At 38.8% G+C, this 20,573-nt stretch overlaps 1 protein-coding gene across 3 annotated transcripts in view; it reads left to right on the top strand.

The window, feature by feature from the left end:
* Positions 1-20,573, top strand: part of FHIT (fragile histidine triad) — a 536,395-nt gene that overhangs the window by 82,999 nt on the left and 432,823 nt on the right. Inside the window, exon 1 of one of the 3 annotated variants that reach the window (XM_027882372.1) lies at positions 12,387-12,406. The exons of the other annotated variants lie outside the window; for them this stretch is intronic. The gene's annotated coding sequence lies outside the window, so the exon portion shown is untranslated. Of the gene's footprint in view, positions 1-12,386; positions 12,407-20,573 lie in introns of those variants that run through there. 3 annotated transcript variants of the gene reach the window in all.

Genomic DNA, 20,573 nt, shown 5'->3' with positions numbered 1-20,573 from the left:
TGGATTTCCTCAGAGGCTTACCTGCATTAGGACAGTTTCCCTTGTCTCTTCTTCAATTGGTAAGAACTTAAAACGTAATAACTGTAATATTCAAAAGTAGTATTCAACTTGATATTTCACAAAATTGATGAAAATTGTATTTTCATTCTGACTTGTAAAGATGTGGGATTTGGGGTAATATCCAGATGATGGAAGATGAAAGTTATAAGCTTTCTAATATGTAACTTCAGTATCTTTCTGATGGGTAGTCACTTAAGATTATACATTTGGTTTAAAAAACCCAAATTATTGAATCAAAACTTGTTAGAGTAGAAGAATCATTACAAGAGGAATGAAGGATCTGAAATAGATGGGACAAGATTTATTCCTTCACTGAAAGGAGTAAGTTCAGGCAATAACATTTGGAGATGGAATCTCTAAGACCCATTTCAGCTGTCAGGATCTTGTTAGATCCCTCAGTCGGGTTTGGTGTCAATTTTCTCTTGTAGTGAGCTGGGGAGGCAGCAGACAGGGATGTGCTGTGGGTGATTTACAGACAGAGGGATGCCAACTCTATTTTTGAAAAGGCCAGACGTCTCTCTCTCTCCCTCTTTCTATATTTGCACAATAACTGTCTTTCACACACTTGTCATCTCTTAAAGTTTATATCACTTGTTGCAAAGCTTGTCAGAGTGGTTATTTTCCTTTGCAACTATTCACTGTGTGAAGCATTTCTTCCAACATTCCCTTTGAAGATGACCTTTCCTTAGCTTCAGTTCATGCCCTTTGTTGTTATATTTGACACAAGTTTCTATAGTCTTATAAACAACACCTCTTGTTCTTTTACAAAATTCTTGTGTAACTGTTAATTTATTTTTCTGAAGTCTAGGTCTCATTCCTCTGAGGGTTTGTCTTAATCCCAGATCTTCCAGTACCTGCATGATTGAGTGATGTCTTTGTATCTTTTTTTTCTGCATTCTTCTTCTGAGCTGTGATTGGAAACATGAACATTGTTCCACGTGTGCTTTCAGTCTCATATATATATATATATATATATATATATGTGCAATAGATAATGTCCTCTGACTCACAGCGTGTTCATATGGGAAACCATTCAAAATTGGATAATGAGGTTGTATTTGTTGCACAGTAATATAGGATTAAATGTTCAGGGTTTTTTTCATGGTGCCTTTTACACAAAAGATGTTTCTGTATAATTGGCAGCTAAAGAAATAACCCCATTTTTGGGCATAATCTGCACTAGGAAAAAGTCAGTTACAGAAAAGAAAGCAATCTGGGTTTTTTATCAACTGAATTTCTGTACAAGATGATCTACCTGCTCTGTAAGTATCTCCACAGAACGGTAATTTGTCAAGGTAAATCTGTAATTGGCTTAAGCTATTTTGGGTTCTGTAGGAAGGAATTTACCATTGAAAGAGAACAAGAAGAGTCTTCAGATTCTTCTTTAAAACTGTTGCTCAAGATCTTTTTAGTGATCATAATTTTGTTTTATCCTTGATGGCCCAGTTAGCTCTTGTGATGAGGAGTCTCTCCTGCACTAATACCTTCATAGGAACTAGATGTCCATTGTTCCTTGGTGGTCAGCGCTTTCTGTAATATCCAAATTTTATATCAAATTACTGCAGAGCACTTCCCTCTTTTGACTCTTTTGTATATTTTAAAATAAAAATATTTTCCTTTTTTTTTTTTTTATCCCCAAAGCAAAGCTGCCTTGAGTCTTCAGAGGGTTGTGCTCTTCTCTTCATTGTTTATCTTCTGCAATTGACTCAAACTCTCCCATTTTCTTGGTTTTAGTTGTGCTTTGCTGCAGGGCTCATTGCAAGCATCTGTTGATTTCTTTTGCTTCCTCTAAGGGAAGGGACCAATTTAATAATTATCACATAAAATTCAGTTTTGCACTGCACAGTATGATAGAAAACAGGCTTTCTAAGGAAACTGTCTTCAGGTTGATTAGATAATCATATTTTCTTTAGAATTCTGTAATGTTCAAAATTAACTGCATGGGAGGATTATGAACTTTGTTATAAATGGGTTTGTATCTCTTCAAGAACAGCGTTGGTAATGTCTGTGACACATGCTGGTTTTTCAGTGCTATTATTAATAATGCAGTAATTATTAAATACTGTAGGACTGTGGTGGGTTGGCCATGGCTGCCTGTCAGGTGCACATCGAAGCCACTCCATCACTCCCCCTGCTCAGCTGGACAGGGCAGAGAAGAGATGATGAAAGGCCGAGTGAGTGCATTGAGAGATCACTGCCCAATTACCATCATGGCAAAAGAGACATGACTTGGGGAAATGAGTCTAATTTTTTACCAATCAAATCAGAGTAGGATAGTGAGAAGTAAAACTAAATCTGGAGTCTTATATTTTTCAGCACAGCAAAAGCTAATTCTTCTTGCATTTTAGCAAGCAGTCCTTTTACTTTAAAATGTTATTTCTTTTTTTTTGCTTTTAGAGAAGTACTTTGGCTGTTTCTCATGTCCCATCAGAAGCCAGTCTTGGGCGTCAGTATTGCTTGGTAGTTTACTGTCACTGCTTCTTTTCTGAGATTCTTTTTTGGTTTTTTGTTCTTATTTAATCCTGGAAATAATATTTCCCTCTTTTTATCCCAAACTCAGTTGGGAAAAACTTAAATACACTGCCTATGTTTTATCCCAGTTTTGCAAAGGATCAAGTCGTTGTTACAGACACAGAGAAGGCAGAAGCACCGTTAGTAAAAGGGCTTCAGGACTGAACCGTGTTGTGAGTTTGCATTTGGACAGTGCTGGAGTTTACTTGGCAGGTTTGAGCAAGCAGAGGGGATTTTGTTTGTGTCCATTTTTTAACTGTGTTTGGCTTCTGTGCCATCCATGAATAGCAAGTTGAACATTGTCTGTAGTCACACAGATGTGTAAGAGGGAGATCACTGTCGCTTCCTAACTCTGCACAGTAATGGGGCATCAGCAAGGGGTACTGTGGTGAAAAAGCAGCAGCGTGTAGGAGTTAGTTATGACACCTTTATGGGAAGAGACAATAATATAAACAAGTATCTAAGGAAATAATGCCCACCTTAAACAATACAGGAGATTTAAGGATTCTTCCTGAAGCTGAAGAAGAAAAATCCCGACTGCAAAAGATTGTTTAGACATCCCCACACATGAACACACACAAACCCAAAGGTTAATTGTCAGGTCTTGCTTTTATCTGTGGGAGGCATTTTGGCTGTGGGGCGCAATAAAATCCAGTGCAGGTTCTGCTGTGCAGGGATGAATAAGACATTCCTGCCATAAAGGTCCAAGGGGAGAGAAACAAATCCATACTGGAGCCTTGATTTGTAGGGCAAAGAAAATAAAAAGTCATATGAGAAGAATCTCTAAGATTCAGTTGTTGGTTTTTCCAGTATATATATAAATCTGCACTGACTTTGACTAAAGCTTCTTAGTCTTGCCTCATCAAGACAATAATGCTTTCAAAATATGTTAATTGTAACATAATTTCACTCTGAGTTTTAGACCATCCCTGCAATCTGATGTCTCAGGCGTGAATAGTTTTCCTGCAGTTGCTCACAAATAGTTGGCAGCACCTTTCTGAGCACAACAGGCTATGAATACATAATATTAACAAACCAGAAACATGTAGGTCCAAGACAAGCAGATTTTAAAAATTGCATTATGTATACTTAATGCCTAACTGACCTTTTCTGCTGTTTCTTAAATCTCTTAAAAATTCATCTAATTTCAAAGCCAGAGTATTAGCCCATTTATATGTAAATTGCCTTTAATTCATGCATTGATTTGAAAGACTAATCCAAAAGATCCTTTAGCACAGGTGACCTTTTTGACACTGTACTTCTGCGAAGACTGTAAAGTGGTTTCTTACGACCTCACATCCACCTGTAGCATAAAACACATGCCTACTTCAGTCTGTATAAATCAATCATAAGAGACTGGTTTTTAACTAACATTGAATTATTAACACTGGAACTGTCTTGGTTACAGTCATAGTTAAAATAGGTCCCATTTAAACCAATGGTTATTTTCTGTTCTGTGTTTTAGATGTTAAATAAAGTTAAGGCGTTCACTGATTATGCCCCTTGAATAATAAATAGGAGTACAATCCAGCTTTTAATGAGGATCTCCAAAGACTGGAAATTTCAACAAACATTCAATATTTATAATTTGTAAAAATTTCCTTCACGACAAGAGCTGCTCAAACAGATATGCTGGAGCTGACTTGTAAACCCTTCCCTGTGCAGAAGAGAGTATACAAATCCAGAATTAGTAAGTATTAGGATTTATAAATATGTTTTCATCCATTCATGCTCCAGAAAGTGACTCTTGATCTACACCTGCTGCAGAGTGCATTTCACTGCAGAGTGAAGCCTCACTTGGCTTGATGGACAGTCTATTATTTACTCTTTTCTCACTGTGACAGCTTTTTACTGGGAGCCTCCTTAATAATCCTGCTGAACTACTGCAGGGTTTTTTTTTAATAATATATAGCACTGAAAAAAATACATACTATATTTACCTCTGATTTCTTTAAAATAAAATTTACTTTTTTAATTAATTAGAGCTTCAGAAGAGAAACAGTACAAGGATCTAGTGTTAAAGGTTGTTCAAGATTGTCATCAATAAAATGAAATGATCTGATACTCTGAAAATGGCATTAGAAGTAGTGTTTTATCATTTGCTGTTCACATACACACAAAACCAGCCACAAACCCACCTGTATGCCGTTGTTTGCAGAATAAGATAAATTGTTTTAAGAAGAAGAAGGATAAAACCCCCCCAGAAGAAGTGGCTGCTGTAAACAAGAACACTTCTTGACTGGCATTTTTAGTAATTAAACTATCTACTTACCCGCTGTTATAGCTGTAAGTTGTTGATTTTATCCTGACTTGGCTTTTAGAGATTTCCTCCCATTAATAGACTCGACACAGCTCCTGGTTCTAGTGTTTGTTTTCTCTCTTGAAATATTGATCAAGCATTCAGTTACCATGTTAAATAGTGTTGTCCTGGCCTATAACATTCAAGAGGGATATTATTTAATGTAAGGAAGTGTTCAGGAACAAGGACAGAACTTATCTGGTGAAAAAAGAAATGGGCATTTTGATGAGATTTGGAAGGTTTGGTGAATTGAGCAGAAACACCTTGAAAATGTTTGGCTTTAAATAAAACACCAAACTCCACAAAGCAAAACCCCAAATGCCCCTAAACAAAAATTAGATCGAATTAGGAAATGAAAGGAATAAATGTAAGAAAAGCTACTGAGAGCTGCTCAAGTCAACAACTGTGGTGGGGTTTGTGGCTGAGTCATGAATAACGTCTGAGCTGCCTGATGTGAGATTGGTAATTCTGGAAGTTTTTCTGGTTCAGAGGTGCTCATGAATGGCCTGAAATGGTAATATTGGCTTCAATTAGCAAACCCAGAAGCCAGTGTCCATGTGGGGGTTACTCTGTTATCACAGTGTGGGATTATAAAGACTAGGACGTGGTTTCCAGAATTTGTCCTCTTCTGGGTGGGTTGGAAGGAAATGCATATTTCAATTTGTCTTACACATTTATGTCTGTATTTATACCAGTGTATTTGTTTCTGCATACGGGCTTATTACCCAGAGAACAAAAGGCAAGAGCAGTAGTATTTAGCAGTGAGTAAGATGAGGGGGGAAAAAAAAGTTTTGATTAGGGCTGGTATTTAAATATTGCCAGAATCTGTTTCCTTTGGCTGCATAATTGTATGCCTGATATCTTCTGGAGTGTATGAGAGAAGGATGGAGAAGAAAAATCACAGAAAGGCACCAACTTCCAAGTGTTTTCTGAATTAGTGAAAAATGTGTTGCACTATGAAGAGTGATAATACTCTGATAGCATAACTATTGTTTATTCCAGCAATGAATCTGTCCCAGTAACAACAACGTTTCTGAAAGCTGTGTTCATTATCCCCCCTAACTGGGGTTCTGTTTAGCTGATGTGAAAAGTGCTGGGAACAGCCCCTTGAACTTCCAGCTGTTTGGAATGGCAATGTTTGGAGTGGCTGTTTGGAATGACTCAGCTCCATGTTTGTATGCATGCACAGATTTGTGAGGTCAAACTGTTGCACATACCAATAATTGTCTTATAGTTACTGTATGCTAAGTGTAGAAAATTAAGAACTTATTTTTTTTCCTATAAATATTTAATTGTATTTTTATAAAAGTATAAAGAGGTGTTCTGGTATGAAGTGGGAAGTGGTGCTGCACTAGGTAAATGGCACTTTGGATGGGTGTGAAAATTAGCTGGGTCTTCCAGTTGTCCGTGTTTTGGACTCGTGGTGTCCCCACTTAACTGTTGCTGAGTGTCTCTCTTTACCACAGAACACAACCAACACATCTCTCAGCTGTGCTGCTTTCCACTAAAGCCTCAGTTGCTGCAGGTGGCATTTAATGGGGTGGGACTTACGACTTTATGGAAGTCAATTCCTGAGAGGTGAATTTATGTACAAACCTGGGAGGATCAGAGAGATTGATAATGATATATTCACAGGGTACCTGTCAGGAGGAACAGGGCTGCAGCACCGGGGATAAATGAAGATATTGGCTCAGCAGCATAATACATAAATCCAGTTCACAGAGTGACAGTAAAAATAAGATGACAGGAAAGATTTATATTGATCAAAAGAAATACTAGCCTTGGGCTAAAGGAACAAAAGGATTAACAAAAAGTGATGCAGCTGGCATTCAGTGTCTAAATTCTGACATGATTCAGTGGTCATGCCTTGGAAAAGCTGTGAATTCATGTGTCCAGGAGAGGGTTTGATGGCTGTATTAATGCTCAAGGATTCTTCAACTGGATGTAAATATAAAGGAAAAAAGGAATCAAGGGACATGTGAGATTATGTACTGAGCTCCTTTACAGTTTTTCTGCGATGTTGTGATGATCCCCCTGACGTTACAAATTGAGGAAGGGCTGCATTAACTCGGAGTGCCATAGAGCAGCTTCCTCTGTGATGGAAGAAGCAGGGTGCTGTGACTGCCCAGCACGCAGAGGACAGGCCTGACCTTCACAAAAGGTGTTCCAGTCCAGCGAGTTTAACGTGCCATGTTCGTGTGCTTGTGTTTGATGAGTTACACGTGACACAGGGACAACTGGGGCCCCTTCTGTACAGACACGCAGGTGCCCATTATACCCTACTGTAATAACCAGGGCTGCAGTTGCACCTTGTTAGAACAGTGAATAGAAAGCAGGAAATGTATTTTTCCTCTCTGAGAAAGGGGTGATCACATCCCTTCCCATCACCCGGCTGTTCAGCCTCTGGTGCCTGGGCACACGTGCCAGGTGCTCAGTGAGGGGTTCACTGCTCTCTCTGGTCACCCAGTAAGTGAAGCAGCACTCTGTGTTCCCTGTGAGCTTCTGAAATAAAGGGCTCAGGACTCTGTGAAACCTTGTCTGACTTGTGCCGTGTCTCAGAGGAGCAGCAGCAGCAGTAAATAAGTGTAGCCAAGATAAGGTTGAGCTGAATGCAGGGAGGTGAGCTGTGGATGAACAGCCCTGTCAGTGGTGGTGGATAACCGAGCCTGAACTGTGACAGGGAGGAGGAGCACATCAGTGTGGGGGTGAGGAGCAGATGGGCAAGTGTGTTTGAAGTAGTCTTATCTTGCTCAAAGGATACTCTGAAGTGCTCCTCAGGATGTATAAACCAGCAAATTCATGCAAAGTGAGATTTGCCTCTAAGCTTCTATTGCACTGGAATTTGTCCTTTTTATTTATGTTTTTAGGACACTCTGGCTGATACAGAGAGCAGCTTAGATTTTTGCCTGGAATTCTCAAAAAAGAAAAGAAAATATGCCTATAAGAATCTGATGGGTTCTAAGAACTGAACTCCACCATTTTCTAACTCAGTTTTAATAGCAATAAATTAATGAAGCCACATCAGTATTGCCTGAGGAGATCTCCTCTTGCAGAGGGGAAGTCTCCTGAGATACTGATGATCTTTCAAGTCCCTTCCAACCCAAACCATTCTGGGTTGATTCAATAGTTGTAGATAGGTCTTCAGGCTTTCTGAATGTAGTTCAAAAACATGACAACAAGCTTTGACTAGGAAGTTTTGTTGTGAGAACTGTCTCATGCTGTGACTGCTCCCTGCTCAGCTTTTGTTTCTTTTTTAGAGTATTTAACTTGAAACTATCCCTGCTAGGAATTTTTTCCTTCCTACAGCCTTACAGCTTCCAGAGTCTTCAATACTGACTTGGTTTTAGCCAGTTCTTAATTTCTTCAACACATTTATCTTTCTGTTCAAAAGGAACTGTAGATCATAGGTAGCAGTTTTAACAATCCTTTACAGAACTTGTGTTAGATGATGACTGATGTTCTGGTACTTCTGGTCCTTGCTGCACAGAAATATCCAGCAAAGAACACATGAAAGGTTTTATTTCTAATTTACAAGAAATAGTTTGAGAACCTTTATATCTTGCGTTTCTTTTCCCATTTGAATTTTGATACTAGAGCAATTTTATTGTTTTTTGATGAAGTTCAATTTGGAGCCACTCTTATTGTTCCTCAGAAACTTTCTTTTCATGGAACTGATTTTCAAGATGTTTAATTTTTTTTGCCTCTCGATATAATAGATAATCCAAATACCATGCAATATTGGGAGAACATTTTTAGCTTTCTGCAAATAACATTTCTTTGTGTGAATTCTGCAAAGCAAATTGCTTTGCTTGTCCAATTTGTCTTGTGTAATATGCAGTTAAACTAAAGTTTAAGGGTCACTTGTTCTTCCCATCTGCAGCCTATTTTATAGTTTTGATATAGTAGCTGGTTTTTGGCTAATTCTCAGTATGTATAGAATTTCAACCATGAGGCATATCCTGGTCTGATATTTATTTCCCTTTCCTGGAAAAGAAACAAAATGGAACTTGTTTACATCTCCAGTTAATTATTTTCATTTCTCTTTAATTTGTGCTGTAGCATCTCTTGGTCATATTTGTAGGGTGTGCTGGTTTTACTGGAGAACAAAACCTGATCTAAATACAAACAACTTGTACTGTTTCAATCTCAACTCAGAAGTGTTTAATGTTGCCAGGCTGTGCCATCCTGGGTTACACACAGTTAGGAGATTTTGGAGTTCCAAACATTAATGATGCACTCTGGCTGAGGAGCAGTTGAGTCTTAGATTTGGATTAAAGGCAAGGTTGCTGTTGCTCTCATGAAGTGCAATAAAGCCGCTTGGGATTGAGACTAACACGTGTTCCAGCCTTTTTTTTTTTCTTTTGGGGTGAGCAGAAATCTGACTCTCAAGGTCTGAGAATGACTTTCTGTCCTGTTTTTTTTTTTTTTTTCCTGAGAGATGTAGGAGGCAGACTGTGTCTAAAGGAAAATGTCCTGAAGTCAGAGCTAATCCTGTAGTTGTACATGGCCAGCTGAAATAATGAACATTGCTTTGAGATCACAAACTTTGTAATCTGCTCTGGACAGTCTGTCTCAAGTTGCTGTGTTTCAGTACCATGATAGGTGTGATCTTGTCTTTACAGCTGAACTTGAATTTTTTAAAACCACACTCCTGACGAAATAAGATCAGTTGCAAAAAGTACTTTTTAAAATAACAGGTGCTTAACTTCGTTTCCTGTTCCGTTTCTTGAACTTTGAAATCTGAAATAATTGTCAGTGACTTGCATTTCAGGGGGAATTCTCTGGGACAGCTGAGATGCTCTGACTATTTCTTACCAGTGGCAGGGGCGTTGTCCCTCTGCTCTCCCTACTCTGGTGGCTCTGAACTCTCCCTGAACTCATTCGGCCCAAGCTGGGCCAGGTGTGCTCCCCTTGGGATGTGGCGCTGCCAGAGCTGAGCAGAGGGAGCGTGGCTGGGAGGACAGGGAATGTGGGAGAGGAATTCCAGAGGCAGAGGAGGATTCCCCTCTGAGAGGCTCCTGTGGAGCTTCACTCCTTGGATGTTGGCACAGCACTGGAACCACAGCCCTGTTTGTGCTGCATGGACTGGAAGGCCAAGGGCTTCCTGTATTAATTGTTAAACTATACTTTTGTAAAATAGAGGAAATCTGTTACTCAGTGATGAGATTCTGTATAAATTGAGGGTCAATTGCATTTGACACTCCCCCTTTAAGAGGAAACATCTCATGTTCTCCCTGAAATTAATTATTGTTTCTGGTGTTTAAGCTGTCACTGAACAGATTAAATGTAATTTAATTTTTTTTGAAAAAATTTTCTTTACATTTTTTTCCAGTTAGGGCAATTTCAGTGAATAGGTGGTTCAAGCCTTGCTAGACTCTTCTGTCAGTATTATCTTGTGTTCATTTCGTACTCCACTCAATATTACAATGAAATTATTTCTTTGTGTAGTTTCCATGCATCTCCTTGTGCCTTTTCCCCTCCCCACTTCTACTGCCTGCTTGCTATTGCATTACAAAAGACCCAAAACGTGATTGTGTGTGCATGAAGGACATGATAAATTCTAACATCAAGGGTCATTAGTCATTTTGCTGCTATACCTATACAATTCAATTCCTGCATACAGCAAAGGCTGTGGGGTAGGAATCCATTTGGGAAATAACTCTTTCATGTGAGCCTTTCACTTTCTGGGACTTGCCAAGTACTCATTCCAAGTAGTTCACATGTATTTGAATTTCCTGCATCTGTTACCCATAGCTTCTCCCTCCCCCCCCTTAAATTGCAAGCCAGATATCTGCTTATTAGAATTAGTTCTGTTTTCTTTTCCTGAAGGCAGAAATATATTTGTTTTCAAATGCGCTTAGAGTTACTTAATCACAAAAAAGAGTTGTGTGCATGGACACTCCTATAATTTACTAGCATTACTTTAATAGTAAAAAGAAGCTCACAGAGGTCAGTTTGCCAATGACCTGAAAGTTATAGATTCTGATGATTTTATTAATGTTACAGCGAATTAAACACAACTTAGCTGTTCTGACAAAGGTGTAGGTTGATCTTAAATGTCTTCATGGTTGGCTGGAAGCAAATGTGTCTTCCTCCTCCCTGCTGCTGCTGCTGCAGATTGACCTGAGTTGTGTTCAGTCATTTCTCTGTCTGGTGAACTGCTGGTGGCTGGGGCTCATGAGAGGATGGGCTGCAGCTGATTACCACGGGAGCTGAGTGATGCTGATAAACATCATGTTTTGAGTGAGGAGCAAAGCTTCACCAATTGTCAAAGCTCAACATTTTGGTTACTAATTTGGGAGGAATAAGTGAGAATATATTAACATTAACATGAACATACTGTAAAGAAATTGAGAATTCCACAGATTTGGAATACACTGAATTTTCTTATTCTTTAATGAAAGAGGGAAATATCCTGTAGAATTAGCAAAACTTTGCTTCAGCCCGTGGACTGGTGTACTTTGTGGAGATACCTCAACTTTGTTATTCCAGTTTGCCAAAAAGTGTGTGATTCTACTGCATGGACAGTTTCCTACTCTAGACTTAAATTAACAAACCCCACACCCCGAAAACCATTTCTTTTTAAAATGTCCTTCCATAGAGTTTCCTTTTGCAAAGTTTCTTAGTCTTCATAAAATATTTCTGTTCTGTGCAAAGGTCCTTGTTGTGAACTCCTGTGGTTTGGTAGAGCCCAGCATGGTGAGGATAAACCAGTTCAAATAATAAGGTATTCTGATGTCACACTGGGTTAGTTTCTTAAGAGGGGGCCTGACTGTTTTGTGACTGTGTGAAAGTCAAGACTTTGGTGTAGAAGGATCAAATAACTTGCTGTTCCCTAAATGTTGAACAAGAATAACCCCTCTAGATCATGCTCATACTTGACATTTTTCTTCCTGAACTGGAGGACTCTTATGAAGAAACACATCTGCCTCCATAGTCTGAAGCATAGCAAGGCTCTCTTCATATTGATTGGGGTTTTTTAATTTCTTGTTACTGATTGCAGAATTTGTTTCTTGAGGAAGAGAAAATGATAGACTTCCCACTTTATTTATTGCCTGAACATCTAGACTTCTTGGAATTTTCCCTTCCAGAGGATTCTTCAGAGCACTTCTGGAAATGAATAGCTAATCACTTTGGGAGACTTCTTGCAGTAAGTGTGATGTAAATAATGGCACAGGTAGATATTTTATTGACTTCAAAGTAACAACAACACCGACAAAAGGGTAATTCACCATTACCCTCAGGTTGCAAATATAACTTTTTAAAAATTTTATTATTTAGTTCAGTGGCCTTTAGTTTACTTAGTTTGAAATCAGTGAACTTTTGATCAAACAGAAAATTATTTCTCTTCTCTTTCTTCTTGCCTCCTATCTAAAAACTGTTTTTTTCCCTACAATTACTGATCTTTATGTGGTTTTATACACATTCTAACCTATTTGAACAAAAACCAGAGCAGCTCATAATGCTGCCTGGGGAAATGTTATCAGCATCAGGATAATATTAAGAGGAGGAATCAAGCAATTAATTTATTTCAAGGTAAGATCAGCATATCTGACTAGATATTATATTACGATGTGTAGCAAAAATTTCAAAGTTAATTTAGACTATGAAGTAAAGTCATCCTTTTTCAAATGCATGAGAAGAGATGATTAAATTGAAGATTCCAGTGTAAATTAGCTTCTAAACATAGAGGTTCGCAGCTTGAATTGAATCAAGGAGTGTTTCAGAGGTTCAGAGTGTTAACTATTTGCTGATGGCTTTGCTCGATTCATTTCTGGAAATATCTCACTGGGGTTGTCCAATTCACAGCATATAATGGATTAATGGTTTGGAACTTTATCTATAATTTCTTGGTTTTATGTTTAAACACTTCATAAACTCTTGATATCCTTTTTTCCCCTCTTGAATTTGTTAAGAAAATACCATAAAGGAAAGCTGGCCTGTTCTCTCTTTAAAAATATTTTATTATTTAGAGAAATGCATGTTTCTATCAATATTCTGAACCACTACAATGTAATAATTTAAGGACTTTTGGGAAAGAAGAAAACAGAAGTGAGTCTTTTATTGAGTCTCTTCTGTTAAGAAGAGCTAAAATGGACAAATTTATCAGATGCCTGATGGGGTAGGGTGGTTACCTTTTCAAGCCTTAGAAACCTCGTATGTCTTTGCTTTTCAGCTCTTGCAAACCCCGTCATAAAACTACCCTGAGTGTGGCAACTGCTTGAATGCAAACCAGTTTTTATTCTTTGATTTACTTCATTAACTCTTTTAATACTAACCTCGATTCTAACAGGTGCAATCTGCATTCCTGTGCAAAGGTTTCCTTCGTTGGTTTACTCAGTGAGGGTAAAGAAACATTTTGAACCGTTTCAGACACTTTCAGTTTTCACATTCCTTTCATTAGTGTCTCTTACCTCTTTCTGTAAAACAGAAACCCCAACCCTCTGACCCCCCAAACCCCACAAGGAGCTGCTTTGTCCGATATATCCCGTGTTTTCAACATCAATAAGCTGAAGTCAAGCCCCACACCTGTGGCAGCAACTCCCCTTCAGATGTTCAGCTGGTGGTGTGTAAGTACAGTGACTCAAGCCAAGGAGCCAAAGGGCCAGCTGTGGTTTCTCAACATTCCCAGATGCATAAGCTCTTTCAAGGCAATATTTTTTGGCTTGATAATGCCAAGTCTGAGCTTATTCAGTGCCTTCTCTGATCTTAGCTTTCAATTCTGGAAATTATACTTTGGCAAAGGATCCATATTATTAAGAAATTGGGGAAAACCCCCAAGATGGGTATGTTTTTCTGGTTTCCAAATGTATGTAGCCAAATGCTCCATACAGAGATCTCTGCATTTCACCAAACAATTTTTGCTTTCTACTCAAAAGCAGTATAGCTTCTTATCTCTCTTTTTTTTTTCCTCTTGAAATTCTAAACTGCTGGGAAGCCATGTGAATAATTGATACCTTTTATTACTCATTGCTCATTGCTCTTGCATAAAGAAAGAAATTGTCCTTTATAGTTTGCTCTCCTGTGTACTAAACTGGCTTTAGGCATGCAAAAATGAGCAGCAATAGAGACTACCATTTCTGAGGAGGTTTTTCATCTTCTGACTAGTTTGATGGATTTGCACTTTTAATTAACAAATCAACAAGCACTGGTGTGGCAGTAGTAGAGCTCAGGTCAAAGATAATCAGCCAAACCCATTCTAATGAGTGAAATCACTCTGGGGATTAATCTGATGATTCAAAATGGGAGTGCTATGAAAAAAGAGTTACTATTCTGTTTTTATTCTTGAAGACACGTTTTCTTTCCAAAACCTTCTAGAAACAGGTAGGTTTTAGATGTTACAGGCTCCTGTGCTGGGAACTAGTCAGTATTTCAGTTCTAAATGCTGGACAGATTTGGTGGCAGTTGAAGTATAAAATAGGACACTGCAGTTCTTTTTAAATGTATTAACCCTAGTTCTGGTTCTAGATAGGGTCATCTAGAAAGAACAAGAAGTTAATTTTACAGGCCAGCTTGAGATGCTGGTGTGTACTAGAAGCTGTTCAGTGAAGGTTTTGCTGGCTGCTGTCATGGTATTTTTAAAACATTTTCACTTTCCTTTGGCACAAAGATACTCTAATGTGAGTAGGCTTTGTATTTTCATGTAAATAATAGGATAAATGTGAAGCTGTGGAGCCTTGCAAGGAGGATAAGGAACAGGGTGTCATATCTAAATTCTGTCTCCAGCAAATGTTAAGACATTTGCCATGTTACTGATCCTTTTGTGCCTCGTTCAATAAAAAAGGGATAACGATGCCAGCTTAATATTGTAAAGTCTTTTCAAGATGAGAAGCACTTGCAGTGTGGTGGTATTGCTTTGCTCAGTGTGTTACTGGTGAACTTCACTTCTAAAAACAACTTCGGGTTTTTTTGGGAGGGAGTCTTCTCAAGTCTGTCCCTTGTGTGTAAGACTTGTGGGACAACAGTGCTTTGGGAATTGTAATGTTTAAAAAGTGCTGCTACCACCAGAGCAGAGGGTGATGTCTCACCATATCGCAGTGAATTGGTGACTGTTTTGGTAATGCTTTTTAAGTTTTAATGATAGGTTAAAGGTTTTGAGAAGCTAATCTTTATAAGCAGCTACTCAAGTTGGAAAAACTTAGATTAATTAATCATGCAGAGTTTTACTTCGTTTAATGACAAAGTAAGGAATTTGAACTCTAACCAAAAGTAGCTGCTGTTCTGTAGTTCCTGGCTTGATTTTTGTCTCTGCCAATCTGTTTCTCCCTTAAGTAGTGACAGAAGCTTTTGCTTTTAATATCAAGTGGTATATTCTGGAAATGGGAGTTTCCTTTCTTTCCATGTGTATGTTTATAATTGACAGAAAGTCTGTACCCGTGAAGAGCATGGGTAGATGGCCCTTCCCCACAGCAACTGTCAGCTGCAGTGTAGCAGCATGGGTAATACCATGGAGAAAGGACTGGAAAGAAAGTATTCAGTGCCTTTCTAGATCCTGATATAGTTCAGACTATGGCAGTTGAGGACTGTGATTTGAATTAATGTAGCAAAATTCTGTGGGCACTTGAGGCTCTTGAGCCATTCCAGGGTGTTTTTCAGTGACCCATCTTTTCCCCTCCACTCACTGTTTGGACAGTCTCCTTCTGGAGGAGAGGCAAAGAGGTAAATAAAATAGAAAAGCACTGCAAGTGTGTAACTTGGTGAGATGGACGCACCTCCAGAAGTACCACAGTTCTGTAAAATATTATCCCAAACATTAGCAAAAAGAACAAAAACAAAAAAAAGGCACAGCCATGGTAAAATGTCTTTGGTTGCAGCAGGAAGGGAGTTGGACGTAGGACTGCAGTGATTCCTGAGTGGCAGAAATGAAACCCAAGTAAATGTGTTGATGCAGTAGTGATTTAAGAAAAAAACACCCTATTTTTTTAAGACAACAGAATTCATGTGGTGCCATTTGTATAGGGTATAATTTGAGTAACCTTTTCTATTTTGTGCCTTATGCTGCCAGCCCTCAGTATGCAGTATAGAATATACTGTAACTTGTTTTTCAAGTCATTCTCAAAGTATGTGAGGCCATGGGTATCTCCAGGGTTCTCCCTCCTAGTTTGTGCTGTCCTTTCTTTTTTTTGGTTGTGAAAATGAAATTGTGGTGAACTACCAATTCTCTGCAAGCCTGCATATTTCAGAGTATTTTTCCTTGTGTTCAGTGCCCTCAGGCAAACTTTATTAGACTCAATTAAAAAATAGAAAAAAAAAATAGAAAGTAGGAATTCAGGAGTGCGTCATTTTGCAGTACAGTTTGGTCTTGGTTTTCTCCATTTTATGACTTGGTGGAATAATGAAGTAAAGTCCAAATACTCAGCTATGATGCATTGGAAATAAGACACATGCACAGAAAGGAGAATGAACAAACTTAATGTAGCATAAACACGGGGTTTTTCTTATCATACAATGATTTTTTTTAATGTCCTAGACTTTACTAGCTCATTCTTGCCATGAGAACCCGGTACTGTTATCAACACAGTGTTCCCTGCTCTGCTTTCCAGAACATCTTAAGTTCATTATTCTCTGTTAAGATATTTAAAAGCTGAGTTGAGCAATGCCATTGCATTATGAAATATAATGATTGGAAAGAGGGCAAGTGGTTGTATCCTGAATCTTGTTTATCAGTGAATTCTTTGTTATAGTATTGTGGCAATTGCATATGCAAAGTGGGATCCTAATTACATTCTGCATAGCAGTGTAGTAGTTTTATCAATGCTATTTAGCTGCATAATGCACACAGCACAAACTATGGTACAGCAATAAAAATAATTGGTTTAATTTGCTATTAATGAATCTACAAAATGAAATTATATTAGTAATTTCAGAACAAGTGGTTAATTACAAACACCATTTGCATTTTACCCGATGTTGCTGCTGGATTTATTTGTTGACATGGGCTATAATTATTTTGTGAAGAATTTCTCCTAGAGGAACATGCCAGAAGGATAGTGCCAAAGCAGTCTGGATTTTGGCTCAGGCATCTTGCCTTCTTCAGGATCCTGCACTAAGCTGGTGGTGAAGGTGCTCTAGGTTTTTGGGTGGTTTTGGTGTTTCTGTAATGGGTAAATAGTCAGAAGAAGGTGGAACAGACACAGTGGGATGTTGGTTTTTCTTACGCACCAGAAGCGTGGCTTCATCTGTATTCTCTAGCTGGGAATAAAATGAGGTCTGAAATGGTGATTTAGCCAAGTTCATTCCTCCTGTGTCTCTTGTAATGAAGAATTTTGCTGTCAGAGAGGATGGTGTTTCTGCCAGTGCAGCAGTTGACTCTTGTAGGCTGGCTTTCATCCCTGCTTTTGCAGGAGGAGCAACATGGAAGTGGGCCTGGAAAGCCCAGTCAGGAAACATAGCAGGAGGTTTAATTTACAGTCACTGGGTGTTGCTCAGGAGAAGAAGCTGGGTGGTAGTTAAATGTACCTGCAAGACTGGCACCAGGGAGCTCCTTCCCCCAGTTCAATCGTGGTCTTGATTCACAATAAACCACGATACAGAGGTAAGAATTGTGCATTCGAGGCCAAGGCTTTGTTCTGCAAAGGGAACTGGAATCAGATAATCAATATAATTGTTACTGTGAGATGTTATCTTAGTAGGGGGAAGTACCACTGATTACACGTCCTTTTGTGGACAAGGAAATATTCATTGCTAAGTATGGGAAAAAATATTAAAGTTTTAAGGCTGAAGTTCAGATATGTTGACTGTCTCATGAAAATATGTGTTAAATCATCTCTTTGAATGTGTTTCTGTCTGCCTTTAAGCAAACTTTCCTTTCACTGTAATCTCAAAATTCCCATTGTTGTCCCGTTTTTATTAAATTTACTGTCATTCCCTGTTGATCACGATCTTTTCTCTCTCAACCTTACTGGAGTTTAGCAACCAGCAAGTTTCCTTTTCATCTTCTACCTCTAAGTAGTTCAGTATCTTGCTATTTTAAAACTACATTGTGTTGACAATAAACTTCTAACCTAAATTATGTGCTGCTTGCACATCTGTCTCTTCGCTGAGAACTGAATACGAGATGCCTGAAGTTGATTGGTGCATATCTGGGCTCCCTGGGTTCCTTTCACTGCTCTTGTCCCTGGACTGAACAGTTGCACCCTATTAAAACGTCAGTCTGCACCTATCCTGGCCTTAAATAGGCAGTGTCTGTGTCTTGTGCTGTGTCTGCTCCTAGGAATGCAGGAATTTTGGCATTAACCATGACTGCTTGCAGGTCTGATGAGTTGTTGTTCCCTGTAGATCTCTTTTGATCGCTAGAAAAAAAGAATATAGAAAAAAACCAACATAACCTGTTAGTGGAACTAAGAAGAGAACAAGTCAGTGTGTATCAGCTTCAACTCAAGGGACAAGTCCAGCTTGCCTTAGCTGATGTTACCTGTGCTTTAACTGTTTGAAAATGCCATCACTTCTTTGCAGATCTAAGGCTTTCCCTTTTCTTTGCTTTCTAACCAGCAATGTTTCTGGTGGGGGATTTCAAAATGAAGCAGTTATCTGAAATGTTATGCTTTAAACTGCTGCAGGCTATTAGGTAGGTTCTTGCATTAATGTTTTGCTTAGAGTGATGATGTGTGTCCTGCCCATGTCCAGGGCGCCTTATACCTCCCATCAGGAAGAACATGCAGCAGAGGTCCAGGCCCATGATCTTAATGTCCTTTCCCAGCATCTCCCATCAGCTTGCTGCTGTTTGCTCTCTCTCAATGGAGTTAACAATGAATGATGGCAGATATTTTAGTTCTTAGTATGTATTCTTGCTCCTTGATCACTTACTGATCACTTCTCTCCTTGTTTCTCATCTTGGAGAAGGGCTGCAGTACCCTTGGCATTTCAGTTTCTTCACATGGGAAGTGGATGTTGGAGCGGGAGGTGAGCGACATGCTGCCCCTGCTTTGCTCTTGGTTCTTACAGACTCTAACATGTAATTCTGATGAAGTTGTACTTCAGTTGACTCAGAATTTAGTTACCTTGACTGAAATTGCTTTCTTTTTCCACCCTGCTCTTTCTACTTTAATAAGCAGAATGAAGATTGTTGCTGTTGAAACATGCACTGTCTGTTAAGCCACGTGAACCTACAAATCTTCTTGCTAAGATTTGAAAAGTTAGGCATTAGGAGGAATCAGGGAAAGGGTACTGACTGGTCAACAGCAAGTTTATCCAATTCGGTCTCATGGTTAGACTTATTAGGCTTCATGTCTTCTTCTCTGGATACAGACACAGTAATTTCTTTTTCCCTGCTGTAGCTGTAGACTCCATGCATTAACCAAGGAAAATGGGCTGTTGGCATTCACAGTGTAAGCTATTTTTGCCACATACAGGAGTTCTGTAGTTACCTCAGTAAATCAGAGGTTTCCCAAAGAAAGTTAGACTTTGTTATTATTTTATTATTTTCTTGTAAATGTTTTTCTTTCCAAAAGTGCAACTCTGATTATGTTGCATCATTTTTCCTGATTTCCAGACAGATTGTAGTGGAGGGGAAAATTTCCATCCACACTTTGGGATGGTTTCCACGATGGAGTGATAAAATCTCCACCCAGTCCCACTGTGTGAAGGGGGCCTGGGGTGAGATGGGAGGTTTGTAATTTTGTAGTAACTGCTCAGGCCTGGGGGGGCTTGTGCAATATGGATTTTTCACTCTGCAGGAAAGACACCAGTGTTTGTGTTTCAGAAAAAGGAATTGGGAAGTGCTGGCTTAGAATGATGGAACCCCAGTTTACGCAGAAGAAAGATTAATATTAGCTACATCTGGCCACTTGTTATCCTATCTCAGCAATTCATTACCATGCAAAGTTGTTTTGCACTTGGTTTCCTGGGGAATATGAGTTGTTGAAAGACACATAGTCTGGCAGTTCTGCCCTCTGGAGAGCTTAGAAACTGCTTTTTCTGAGGACTGACTCCTTTCAGGGCCTCTGTTGTCGGTCCTGCACTAATTACTCTTGCAAAACTTGCTTTTCCCTCAGCAGACATCAAAGGCAATTTTGCCTAATTTATTTTTGAGGATTTGGTCTGGAAATAGAGATGACCACTTGGAAAGTGAGAGCTTTCTGACTTTCATCAAAGCTGTCCAGCAATAGGCCATCCTTCAGAAATGAGTCCTTGAATTAGAGATTTGAAATGGGCATGCCACAAATTATCAATATTAAACTTTCATTAACTGAGGCATTCCAATATTGAAATATTCTGATATTTCTTCTTGTGCTGCTCAGTAAATCTGTGTGATTTAACTTCAGTTCCAGAGAATGGATTTGCTTTGTGGCAACCTGGAGTCAACTCATAGCTCCTTATTCCCAGCAGTTAAATGTCATTAAAGGCAGGAAAATTATATGGAATAGCTGGCTAAAATTACTGTCTAATATAGGCAGTTGCACTAGCAAGTGTTTATATACAAGAGTGAGCTTTGTTTACTGGGTCAGTAATGGCAATTTTGAAATAAATTGACTATTTATGTTCTTGATGATTGCTGCTTGCATTAGGCAGCATCAAGCTATTTGTGTCTCGGTTGTTGTCTTATAAAATACCTACTTTTGGGCAGTGTTCTACGATAATCATCAATTGACCATGACCCCACAAGGTTATTAGGGTAAGAATCTTGCAGTTTGAAAAGAAATGACTTTTCCAGCACTGTAGATTTGATTTGGATGTCTGAGCAGGTTCATGTTTTAAAGCAGCT

Source organism: Empidonax traillii, unplaced genomic scaffold (genome assembly GCF_003031625.1).
Source record: "Empidonax traillii isolate 1590-97213 ecotype Southwest subspecies unplaced genomic scaffold, ASM303162v1 scaffold104:size2570737, whole genome shotgun sequence".
NCBI classification, from domain to species: domain Eukaryota; kingdom Metazoa; phylum Chordata; class Aves; order Passeriformes; family Tyrannidae; genus Empidonax; species Empidonax traillii.
This window is presented reverse-complemented; position numbering and strand designations above follow the sequence as displayed.